Source organism: Stegodyphus dumicola, chromosome 11 (genome assembly GCF_044657685.1).
Source record: "Stegodyphus dumicola isolate Sdum_Otavi_A_Nest chromosome 11, ASM4465768v1".
Lineage (NCBI taxonomy): Eukaryota > Metazoa > Arthropoda > Arachnida > Araneae > Eresidae > Stegodyphus > Stegodyphus dumicola.
Genome location: NC_140778.1, coordinates 164,064,857 through 164,076,787, shown reverse-complemented (window position 1 = coordinate 164,076,787; position 11,931 = coordinate 164,064,857). Strand labels below are relative to the sequence as shown.

General features: G+C 30.3%; 1 long non-coding RNA gene across 1 annotated transcript; it reads right to left on the bottom strand.

Moving 5' to 3' along the window:
• Nucleotides 1–8,163: 8,163 nt before the first annotated feature.
• LOC146994507 (uncharacterized) lies at nucleotides 8,164–11,081 on the bottom strand. The gene is made up of 3 exons (XR_015043878.1): nucleotides 10,754–11,081; nucleotides 10,006–10,068; nucleotides 8,164–8,590 (listed from the first exon to the last, which is right to left on the bottom strand). It is a non-coding gene; the product is annotated as an uncharacterized LOC146994507 (long non-coding RNA).
• Between the last annotated feature and the right edge of the window lie 850 nt (nucleotides 11,082–11,931).

Genomic DNA, 11,931 nt, shown 5'->3' with positions numbered 1-11,931 from the left:
ATTGTATTTTTTAAAATTATTATAGCAGTTCACAAAAAGAGTTACTTCATTATATATTTTGAATAATTGTTCCGAAATAAAAATGAGATTTTTGAAAGAGTTCAAATCTTGTAATTCGGTTTCAAACTAATATGTCTTTTATATGTTTGTATCGAAATTCATTTAGTTGTGTGAATGTGAAGTATGGACATTTTATTATTGAAATATGTGGACAAGGTGCGTTTCCTTAAAGAAAAATTCATTTTACTCTTCTGATTTCTCGTTTAAAACGAACTACTGAGAAACTTCCTTGGCATGATATGAAAATCATTCGCAAATAATATCGTATTTGATTAAATCGCTTTTTGGCGTTGATAAAATAAAGTACTGAAAGTACATGAAATCGTATGATGCATTTTTTACCCTAAGCAAATTACTTCCGTTTTACTGAAAGTGTTATCGAATAAAAAGGTCCAAATGATATTTGATTATGAATATTTTACTGTTATGAAGATGTGATTTTCAAATTTCGAAACGGTTGGGACATAAAATTCTCAGCAGGTAAGAGTAAATAATTATGAAAAATAGTTGTTAGTAGAAAAGAAATGTAAATAGCTTTTTATAAAATCGTCGCAAGCATTATACGAAGGTGGAAAACATATGATGGTGATCTGGGTGATGCAAAAAATTTCGAAAAAGAAAAAAGAATTTCCGATTATTTGCCTATATCAAGATTTGAAATGACACAATTAGATGCTCAGGTAAAGATAGACAACTTTCATGGAGGACTTTGGATGGGAAAACAATTTGTTATTTACGACTGCGGTTAATTAAAACAAAGGAGGGCTGTCTCTGTATGCGAAGGGATGCCTTCTTGGAAGACCTTTTAAAGAAAACTGGCTCGTATTTACTTTACAAGTGGGAAAACTCAATTCCAGATCAAACTACTAGTGTTCAGTGACGTTACTACTCGGCCGCTAATGGACGTTATTTATGACGAAGGACTGATGAGCTATGTTAAATTAGGTACTGATTTCCCTTTATTTTTAAATTCATTAGTTAATACTTATGATTGGGGTTTACTAAAAAGGCCAATTATATGCATGTATTTTATGGCATCCTTCCTTCACATCCACTCAAATAATTTCACAGCCTAAGAACAAAATAGAAGTATTTAAAATTTAATATCTATGCTTCCTTTGAAATATTTCTCTTTGTTTTGGTTTACTTGAAAAGCGCTCGAAGGCTATGTGCCAAAGGAAGGAGGCCTTCATGGAGAACTGTCTAAGAGAAAATGGCTTCTATACATGTTACACAATGGAAAACTCACGAAAACGTCTATGCAGCCAACCCATTCGCTAGGATTCGAACCGAACTACCCGTGTTCAGCAATTTTACTGCTTGGCCGTTGGTAGACGTATCACCTTTTGAGATAATTATTATAATATTATATGTTTTAATAGGGCATCAATAACAATCAATGCTTACTATTGTGATTTACATTTCCAGTGATGTTAATCTCGTAATTAATACTCTTGGCCGTATGCCTAAGAGCAGAAAAGCTTCAACTGAGGACTTTTAAAGCGGAACTGCTCATATTTCCGTAATTAATACAAATGTGGTAATATTATTCTTATTACTGTCAATGATACTAATCGTACGATTTAGTATTCACTTTCGGAGCAAAAATACATTGAGAAAGAAATCAATTTGGGGACAAATAAAAAGAATTGATGCAATAAATATTATAAAAAAGCAAAATTCTTTTATATTGATCATTTGTTAGAATTTACTTTGTGTTTTAATATCTTTTCATATTTTATTTCAATATTGCTTTATTAATTCTTAAATATTTTGTAAAATGCGAAAAATTTGTGAAATTCATATTTTCTTTCAATTCTAAATATAATTTTCCTTTCCCAGTTCTAAAAATGTATTCTTGATATTATATAGTAACAAAAAGACATAGTATTCACTAAATTAATATGCAATTATCGTTAATTAAAGTGCATTTTGGTAGTAGATTCCTGATAGTTGTAATGTACACATGCTTCAAAAAGATTGCAAGACTAAACAATTTTTTCCCATAGAACCGTTCTGGCCAGAACCATGGTTCCAATTTCAAATAAATAAATAAATAAATAAAAATAAAAGATGCTTCAGCACAACGACAGTTTTTTGACTCATTTTATTACAAATGTATGAAGCAAATTTCTTTTCGTTCTGCAAAAAAAATAAATATGTCAATGAATAATATGTTTTTCAGTGTGTTATTAGAATAAAAAATCTATACTCGTCTGACGCAAATTAACTGATATGTATTTTGAATCAAAATTTTGCAGGAGAGATTTCAAATATTACTTTCAAGCACTAACTACACAGAAGTTGTATTTTTAAGTTTTTAAACGCCGTTTTCGATCGTTTCATCATCTTTTATAAGTGCTAGGAACCGTCTTATTTCTCTAAATTTTCTTTAGCAAGGTAAGAAATAGCACATTCAGTAGCACTTTTTTCACGTAATCGCTTTGCAGACACTTAAATTTCACACGTCTCTCGTGCATTCGTAGACGAAATAGTCCATAACTGAAAGTCTAATTTTATTCAGTTAATTTCTTACATTAAAATCATAACCGCTTGTACTCTTTTTAAGATGTCCCCGGATAAAGAGCCATTATTCTAAAATAGAAATGATAAAATCATTTGAAATATCATTTTTCCTTCTCAAAACTAACTATTTATTTCGCCAAAATATAATCGAAAATAATTTTACAGCTATGAAATAAATTCAAGAAGATGAATAAATATTTTAAAATTCATTCAGTTGTATAAAAAAGTAAATAATGGCAGCACAACATTATAATGCATCATCATAATATTAGCTGAGAGCTATAAAAAAGTTTCTTTCCTACTAAATGGTTTATATAACTCTCCTTTTATAAAAGCTCGAGAAAGAAAATATATGTATATATCATGTGCATTTGGTGAATTGACGTATTAAAGGCATTATTGTATATAATATAAATATTTGCTTGTGATTTTATGAAATAACAAGCAAGCCCCCAAACAAGCAAGTCTGAAGCCCATTCAAATACCCTGTAGAATTGTAACAAATTATTTTGCAGGATACAAATATGCACATGCTTTTTATGAAATATGCAAACCTCATGCAAATATAATTCTGTTTTATTAAAATTAACGATTATGAAATTTATTTTAATATAAATATATTACTCTACATAAAGAAATCTGCAGGCATCTTAATTCTCATTATTTTTCTATTATTATCATAGCAAAAAAAAAAAAAATAATAACAGTCTTTTTCTTATAATAAGCTAATTAGATTAGCTTAAAAATACGACCTGCGAAACTTTTTATCCTCCTTGCTTCAGTTTTTCTTATGACAATTACGCACTTTCTTTAACTGGTTGATATAAGATCCATTTATTTTAAATATTTTTCTAAAACGTATTAGAAAAAATAAGAAAATAATGCTAGCGCAAAATATTTGGTTGAAAAGTTATGTAAAACTGCGTTCAGTACCCAAAACAATAAATAAAAAATGAAAACAGACTTTATATTAGTTCAAAAAGGCATTTTTTTTTTTTTTTTTTTTTTTTTTTTTTTTTTTTTTTTTTCCATTTACAGACACATACATGTTTTGAAAGCATTTGGGTTAACGTCACGTTGGGCTAAAAATATTTAGAAACAGCATATCATTAGAATTTCCGATACACAGGCTCGCAGGCTGTAAACAAAAATGTTTTGTTCCTTACAGTGTTGCCATTGCTCGCTTTGAAACTGTTGAGTTTTTAAAAATCCGATAAAGTTTTACAGTATATGAAATAGACAATAAAAACATATTCCAGATTCTAAATTCGGCCTTCCAAGTGTCCTTGTTCGGGTGCAGGACTATGTGATCCGAAATGTGATGACTCCAGGTAACGTTGTTTTTCTGCAATGCGAGAAACATACTTACGTTCATGTAGATTCTCATTATTTAGTTTCTTTAAATAAATACAGGGCGATAATATTTGGTGGCAACAGTTTGAAAAGTAATTCGGGCATTTAATGTGATTCGACGCAAAATGCCGTTTCGAAACTAACAGCCCTTCTGTACTAACGCTCATTTGGATTTCCAAAAGGAATTATAAAATTAAAAACATTAAAATAAAATCCCGAAGCTTTCAGATTTTATATTACGCTCAAATGGACTTTTTTTACGCTTTGTGTGTTACCTTTATTTATTTAATACCATGTTCTTCGCAATTAAAGCACATAAATTCCAGTTCAACAGCAATATCATAAAATATTTAAAAACAGCATATCTTTAAAATTTCCGATAAACAGTCTCGCACTCTGGAGATAAAAATATTTTATTCATTACAGCGTTACCACTGTTCTCTTTGAAACAGTTGACTTTCCTAATCAAAAATTCGTCAAAGTTTTACAAAATATGCAAGAGATAATAAAACAAATTCGAAGTTAAAAATTCCAGTTTCCAGGTTGCATATTCGAGTGAAGGATTAAGTTATTCTTAATTTGACGGCTTTAGGTACTGTATTTTTAATAATGCAAGACATATATTCATTAAGATTCTTAATGGTTTTCTTTAAATATACAGGACGATAATATTTGGTGGCAACAATTTAAAAGTTGATTCGCCGTTTATAGTGAAACGCTATAAAATGTCGTTTTTAGACTAGTAGCCCCTCTGTCCTAGCGCCCCTTTAGGGTAAAAAAAAAAAAACTACGATTTTGAAAAACGAATTTGTAAATATATGTATGGTTATAAAATTGAAGCATTTTGCAGAAGATTTTCCTACAAAATTGTACTCACAGAAATGCGTTCTTACATTCGGTTGAACGTCTTTCTCTTACGATACTGAGAAAAGTTTAGCTCTATTTCTAAAAACAGATGAAGTATTTTCAAATAGGGTGCATGTTGAAAAGAAGAGGTAATGTGAAACGACTAAAAGAAAGAATAGAATATACGATGAAAATTAGGTGAGGGACGATAAGAATGAAAGGCAATGTGCATTGTCATTCTACGTATTATATATGGTTTGGTTTTATTATATTACGGCAAGGCACTCGAGGGCTATCTACTTTTAAGGGGATATGCCTTCGTGGAGGACTTTCTAAGAGAGACTGGCTCGTATACACGTTAGACATGGGGAAAACCACGAAAACGCCCATGCAGCCAGCCCGTTCGCGGGATTCGAACCTCGGACCGAACTACCAGTGTTCAGCGACGTTACCGCTCGGCCGTTGGTGGGCCCGTATTATATATGGCACCTTTGATGAAAAAGACTTCTTTTCCGCTATCCAGGAGAGTCAGTACGCCCTAGACATGTATAACTATTATCTGTTCGTATAACTTGGCTCACGCTGTAAAATTTAGAACGATGCGAAAGAAAATTCGAAAGTGCAGTTTACATTTAAATTTTTCCAATATCGATATTACCTGCTAATTGCATTAAAATTAGCTAATTACAGAGCACAAGAAATATAGTAAGACTAGAATTCTCTTATTGCGAGTGTCGAGTTTAGTACTGTATGCGAATAAAATTTTTAAATTGGTTTCGTCTAGTTAAACCTTGCTAATAGCCGAATGATAAAACACTTGCCGATAATTTGATTTAGGTTCGAACATAGGTGAATGGGATGACTGGATCATAGGTGTTTCGTGTAAAGTCAGTTCCCTTAGAAAGCCCTTCACGATGGCAGCCCTGGTATGTTTGCAATAAGTAGCTCTCCTATGTTCTACAATATGCAAATAGTAAAAAGTATTTTTTATTGAAAATGATAAATTACGAGTTTTGCTTTGTAAAAAAGAAGTATCTTGTTGAATTTTAGTTTCTTAGAGGAAAGAAGGAATAAAAGATTATATATTTATTTCTAACTGAGCCAGCCAGCCACGTGAACAAAACTTAATTTTGCTTCTTTTAGTTGAAGTAGAAATATATTGTGCATTTTGGTGAATAAAAATAATTTTACACTTCAGTTTTGCCTTAGAATGTCTGCTTTGTATTTTGTTTTACGGAAATTAAAATCGTTAATTTTTTGTTGCAAACCCTAGATGGAAAAAACATTCTCTGTATAAAAAAATAACAGTCACACGTGTACGTAATAATAAATAAGTATGAGCCTATAGAAAGCAAACCTGCCAAGACTTTTTTAAATATTCAGATAGATTGTGATCATATTATCCCGGGTATTCGTTGAAATTAGTTGAATTTCTGTTGCAAAGCTTACTTCTACTTCAGTGCATGTTTTATATAATTTCTAACATTTGCACTTTGAGCATGTGTGTTCATGAACACATCAATATTCTTGAGAAAAACCTAACTGAAAGAAGATGAATCTAATCATGATCAGTTCTACACAATTTTATTTTAAAATTCGTTACCATTTGCATTTTTTTGAGCGCAAACATATTTTTTTTTCTTTTCATATTTCAAAACTTTCACCCCTTACACCCTTTAAAAATAACTGCATATTATTATACTGAAAAATAAAATTTCAGACAGTATAGATTTCTGAGAAATCTTAAATCATTATATCGAAAACCAAATTATAAATATAAATATGTATAAAACTATATGTTTCTGCATTAGGTAACTACACTGAAAGTAATACTGATAGAAAATGTTTAGTAAAACTATGCATTGCCTCTATTTAACTATAATATTTTGAAAAAAATATTTTAAATTTTCCTACTGCACATACAAAACTTATATTCAATAAAACGCATCAAGAGCGTTGGCCCATCAGCGAACGAGCAATAAAGTCTCTGAACACTGGTAATTCGGCTGAGAATTCGAGTTTCGGCGAACGAGCTCACTGCGTAGGCGTTTTCTTTGTTTTCCCCATGTGTAACATATATATGAGACAGTTTCCCTCAGCAATTCCTCCACAAAGACATCTCTACCCTTAGGCAGGTAACCTTCGAGTGCTTTGCCACAGTCACATTAAATAAAATTTAAAAAAATAAGTAATCATCATGAGCATTTGACTAGAGTCACTGTTTAATTCTTTCTATATGTATAGAAAGAGAAAGAAGTAAAGCTATAGAGATTAATAAAATCATAAGAATCAAACTGTCAAAATCCGATGTCTTTTTTTCATTAATGCTCTTATAATTTTTCAATGCAGGAATTTCTAAGAGCACCTGTTTATTTGCTCTTAGCCCCCCCCCGAAAATAAGTAGTGGAATAGTAAAATATACTGATATTTTCTTAGATTTTAAAGAAAACAATATCATTATGGCACAATTAATAAACTCGCGGCTTTCCTTACTCATGGCTATACACAAAAGCGGAAAATTACATGACAAAAACTTAGAAGTCTGTAATTATGATTATCAAATAAACAAGGTTTTGCTTCACGTTTAGTTAATTAGTTCTATCATTATATCAAGTAAATTGTGAAATATTATTTACATCCGTAGCGTCAAATAAACTCTGGATCAAAAATACCCGAAGTTGCAAATAAAATAAGAAATTTTCTAAGTTAAAAAGATATTTTATTAAAAAAAGTAAACTATCTTGGGAACTATCGCAAATCATATTGTTTTAGTGAGAAAATATTCCTTTTATCCTAGCAAGCAATCGTATATACGTATATACCAGTGAAAGTGCGTGAAGGTGTGATAACCTGAAACTTGCTTATTTTCCACAGATAGTCTCAGGTCTTCCATCTGTGGTTACTATGGAAAAATAAGAAATGTTAAGAATATTTATACAATTTATTCTTCTAATTTGAATTTAAATTTATTTAATAATTTTTAAATATATCTAAAACTGAGCAAGAGACTTGAAATGAATTATTAATGCAAAATATTATAAGAGAAAATTTTGCTTTAAAATATTAATAACGTTCCTCAAGACTTTGTGAAAAACAAACATTTAATTAATGTAAAAACTATGTATGCTAGCTAGACCTAAAAGAAAATCCTCTTCGAAACTATGGCTGAAATTGTAATGAAATGTGAATAAAAGTAATGGCTGATTATTTGTGTTATGTTTTTCTTTGATAAAGTTAATATATAAAATCATTTTTTTCTGATTAAAGTAATATATATACATAATCATAACCCTTATTTTCTAAAAAATATTTAAAAAAAAACTTACATTTCTTGAAATCCTTTCAAATAAGAAAAACACCATAATTTTATCATTCAAACTTCTATTTATTTTTTTTCTAAATAAGTTTTTTATACAGACACAAATGTATGATTCTGCACATATATATACATATTTTTTTCACATACAAAATTTTATTTTCAGATAAGGTTCTAACATAAAAAGTTCTTCAATATGCTAATAACCATACGGCAATGTGCTCAAGTCTTTTTGAATCACCCGTTTGTCTAATACAATTCTGTAAATTTTTGTCTCGGGTTTATTCATCACCTTTCTTCTTTTCGCTTCTCGAGTGATTTTGGAGGGATTATGAATAAAGATGTTTTCTTTTTCGTCCAGACTGCAGACCAAGCGTTTGATACTTTCAAAATTCAGCAACTGAGAATTGCGAAAGTTCAAGGAAAATCCTCTAACTTTGCAGCAGGTTTTCCTAGTTGCCGCCTGATAAGCATAGTTCTTGGGACCTCCTGAAAAAAAAAAAAAAATCATGAGAAAAAGAGATAATAGAAAAAAAAACATGCATTAAACATTTTTGGTACGCATTAAATAAAGAACCTTTTAAAGGTCCTTACCATCACGGTAAAAAAAAAGTTCGCTCTTTACAGGCAAAAGTTTTGTAAAGTTACAGAAGAATTTCCTGTAATGGTAACAGGTTGAAAGCAAACTGTAGCGATAACAGCTGATTTGCTTGTAGCATTACAGATAATGTTTCAGTAGCCGCGCGGAAGAATCTCGTGACTGACTGGAAATTAGCCAATCAGGAGATAAGTGTTTGAAAGCTAGTTGCAGAAAAAAAAACATGGCTGAATGCATGTTGGTTGTATAGCGCAGGTAAGTAAGAAAATGTTTACAATTACTACTTGAAATATTTTTTGTTCATTTTATGCAGATTATTCTCATGCACTTTGCACTGTTATATGTAGTGAGTAAGTATTTAAACGTTTAAGCTTTGCGATTAATTAATATCAGTGTTCGTAATGTCTAATGAGTTGAAAGAGTGCAAAATATTTATTCCAAATGCAGATCTAATAGTAGTATTTTGTCATTGTGCATCCGATAAATTACGCCTTAAATTGCCCGTATTATTATTTAAAACTAATTATTTCAAAATTTAATCACTGTTTGTGGTATTTAATTGAAATGGTAATGTGGTTGTTGAAAACAAAACTAATCATGTTAGCGTTCTTTTCCAATCGTCTGACCAAAGAACGTTTGACATCTTTTTCCCGGCAGGCCTTGCGAGAAACGTTTATATAAAAATTTAGAATTCTGAATGTAATGTAATCACCGCCACCAGAGGGCGACACACCTGATTGCTGTTATTTTCTTCTTTTTCCTCCCGCTCACTGCTCCCTCCATGGGATTTATTCTGGCATTTTTCATCACCATGTCCATTCTGGAATTACATCAGGTTTACAGGGAAGTACTCCTATGCAGTAGACCCCCTGTATAAATACTTCTGTATCAAAGTATCAAAAGAATGTAATGTATATATTTTTTGCTTACTAGGTTTAGTTTATTCTTTTTCTAAGATTACCTAATTAGTTATACCTGGTTTATAATTCAGTCTAATATGTTTATGTACGAATGTGTTATGAAGTAAAATTACAAAAACTTGAACAACGCGGTCGAGAATCTCGTTTATTCCTTTAGTGTAATAATATTTTTTTCAGTGGTATTAATTTCTTACGAAGGGAAATTTTCCGTAATCGGCCATTGGCTATTTTTTGGCCGCCATCTTGGATTTCAAAAACGCGCCTCGAGGCGCGTTTTTGAAATCCAAGATGGCGGCCAAAATTGTTTTCCCTGTCCGAGGGAAATCGGACAGGGAAAACAACTCTGACCTACCAAACCTGGAAAGAACAAGAAAAAACGAACTTACCGAATTTATGGTGCCATCCTGAATGCTACTCATCGCTGTTCCTTCAGATATCTATCAGGATACCTGCAAATAATAAGAAAAACAAAATATAATATTTTTTTGCTGAGCACAAGTTTAAGAAATATTAAATGAAATTGTTTAAATTACATTAAATATAACTGCTTAGCAGAAATACAAATTATAAAATATATATATATATAATATTTTTTTTGCTGGGCAAAAGTTTAAGAAATAATAAACGAAATTGCTTAAATTACATTAAATACAACTGCTTAATATTTTCAAATATGCGATTATAAAAAATATATATATATATATAATATTTTTTGCTGGGCAAAAGTTTAAGAAATAATAAACGAAATTGCTTAAATTACATTAAATACAACTACTTAATGTTTTCAAATATACGATTTGCAGAAATCAGCTTTACAAAATAGTTTCATGCCTTAAAACTAAAAGAAATATCTATCATAAAATCAATCAAGAAACCTACTCTTTTATAAATACATAAACTATTTTTATAAATCTAGAAATACTTAAAAACGCTTAAAACATACAGTAAAAGCAAAAAAAAAAAAAAAAATTCTCAGTATCTTAAGTAAGGGATAAGTTAAGTAATCGTTTTAAACTACGAATTTACTTTATTCTGGTTAGCATCCTCTGACAATATATGAAATTAAATTTAATTTATATCATAATATATATAAATAATAATATTAAATTGCATTAATAACAAATTAGCACTTACTTTGTACACGAGACATCCTTTCCGCGCGCGATAGACAGACAGACAGACAAAGTAGACAGATGTCTTGTTTTGCACCCGCTAAGTCTTTCTGCTCCGATGGGCGAAAAATCAAGCATAGGTGCGAAGGAAAGGTATATAGAAAGAGGGGCAATTTCGTATTTGAGGAGAGTAAAAAGGAACTTCGTACATCTTGTACGAGTTCAAAAGGCCAGGAAGAGAAGATGGGACAAAATAAAATTTAAAATAAATGGCCCAAAAATAATAGAGGGAAAAAAAAAAAAAAAAAGGCCTATAGAAAGAAAAGGAAAAGAAGTAGAAAATATCCTAAAATACGATTGTGTCCATGAGTGTAGTTAAAAGGAGAAGAAACTGTCTTCATTTACAATAAATAGTGTCTCACAGGTGTGTTTGTGTAGTGAGTGTGTTTGGTAATGGTGAATAGATGTGTTACTGGGGAAAAAACAAATATTGACGGTGTTAAAATGATTCGTATCAAGGTATTTAGCATGGAATATAAAGTAATATGTACGCTTGCATCCTGAGATATCAACAAAGGTCATCAAACAAAAGTATATATTAATTTAACCAAAGTAACTTATGCTACTTTCATTCTCAACATTTTCATACATTTTTCAAAAAGCAGCAGCAGACTAACAACATAGAACCATATACAATACAAGACCACAACCGCATACACCCCAAAAAAAATAAATAAATAAATAAATAAATAAATAAAATAAAAAAGATATATATATATATATATATGTGTGTGTGTAAATAACTGAGTATATGTATTAAAAATACAAATTAAAGAGTATTTATTAATTTAACTATCATAATTTATTACAAGATTAATTATTTTACTATCATAATTTATTACTAGTTAAATAATGTTAATATAACACAATGAGACACACTGTTATTTATATAAGCTCATAGTTCTAAAAATTCATTTAAGGCGGTGAAGAATAAACCATCCCTTACATATGGACATTTAACAGATGGCAAAGAACAGTATGAGAAAAAATCGGTGAGGTATAATATTATTTAAAGGCGAAACTATATTCAAGCGATCTAGAAAGAAAAGAGAATCCAGAAGATCCGAGAGGGAAATAGCGCGATGCCCAAATTATCCCTCTCATCCCCAAATTTTCCCTCTCTCGAGATTCCTTAAGGGC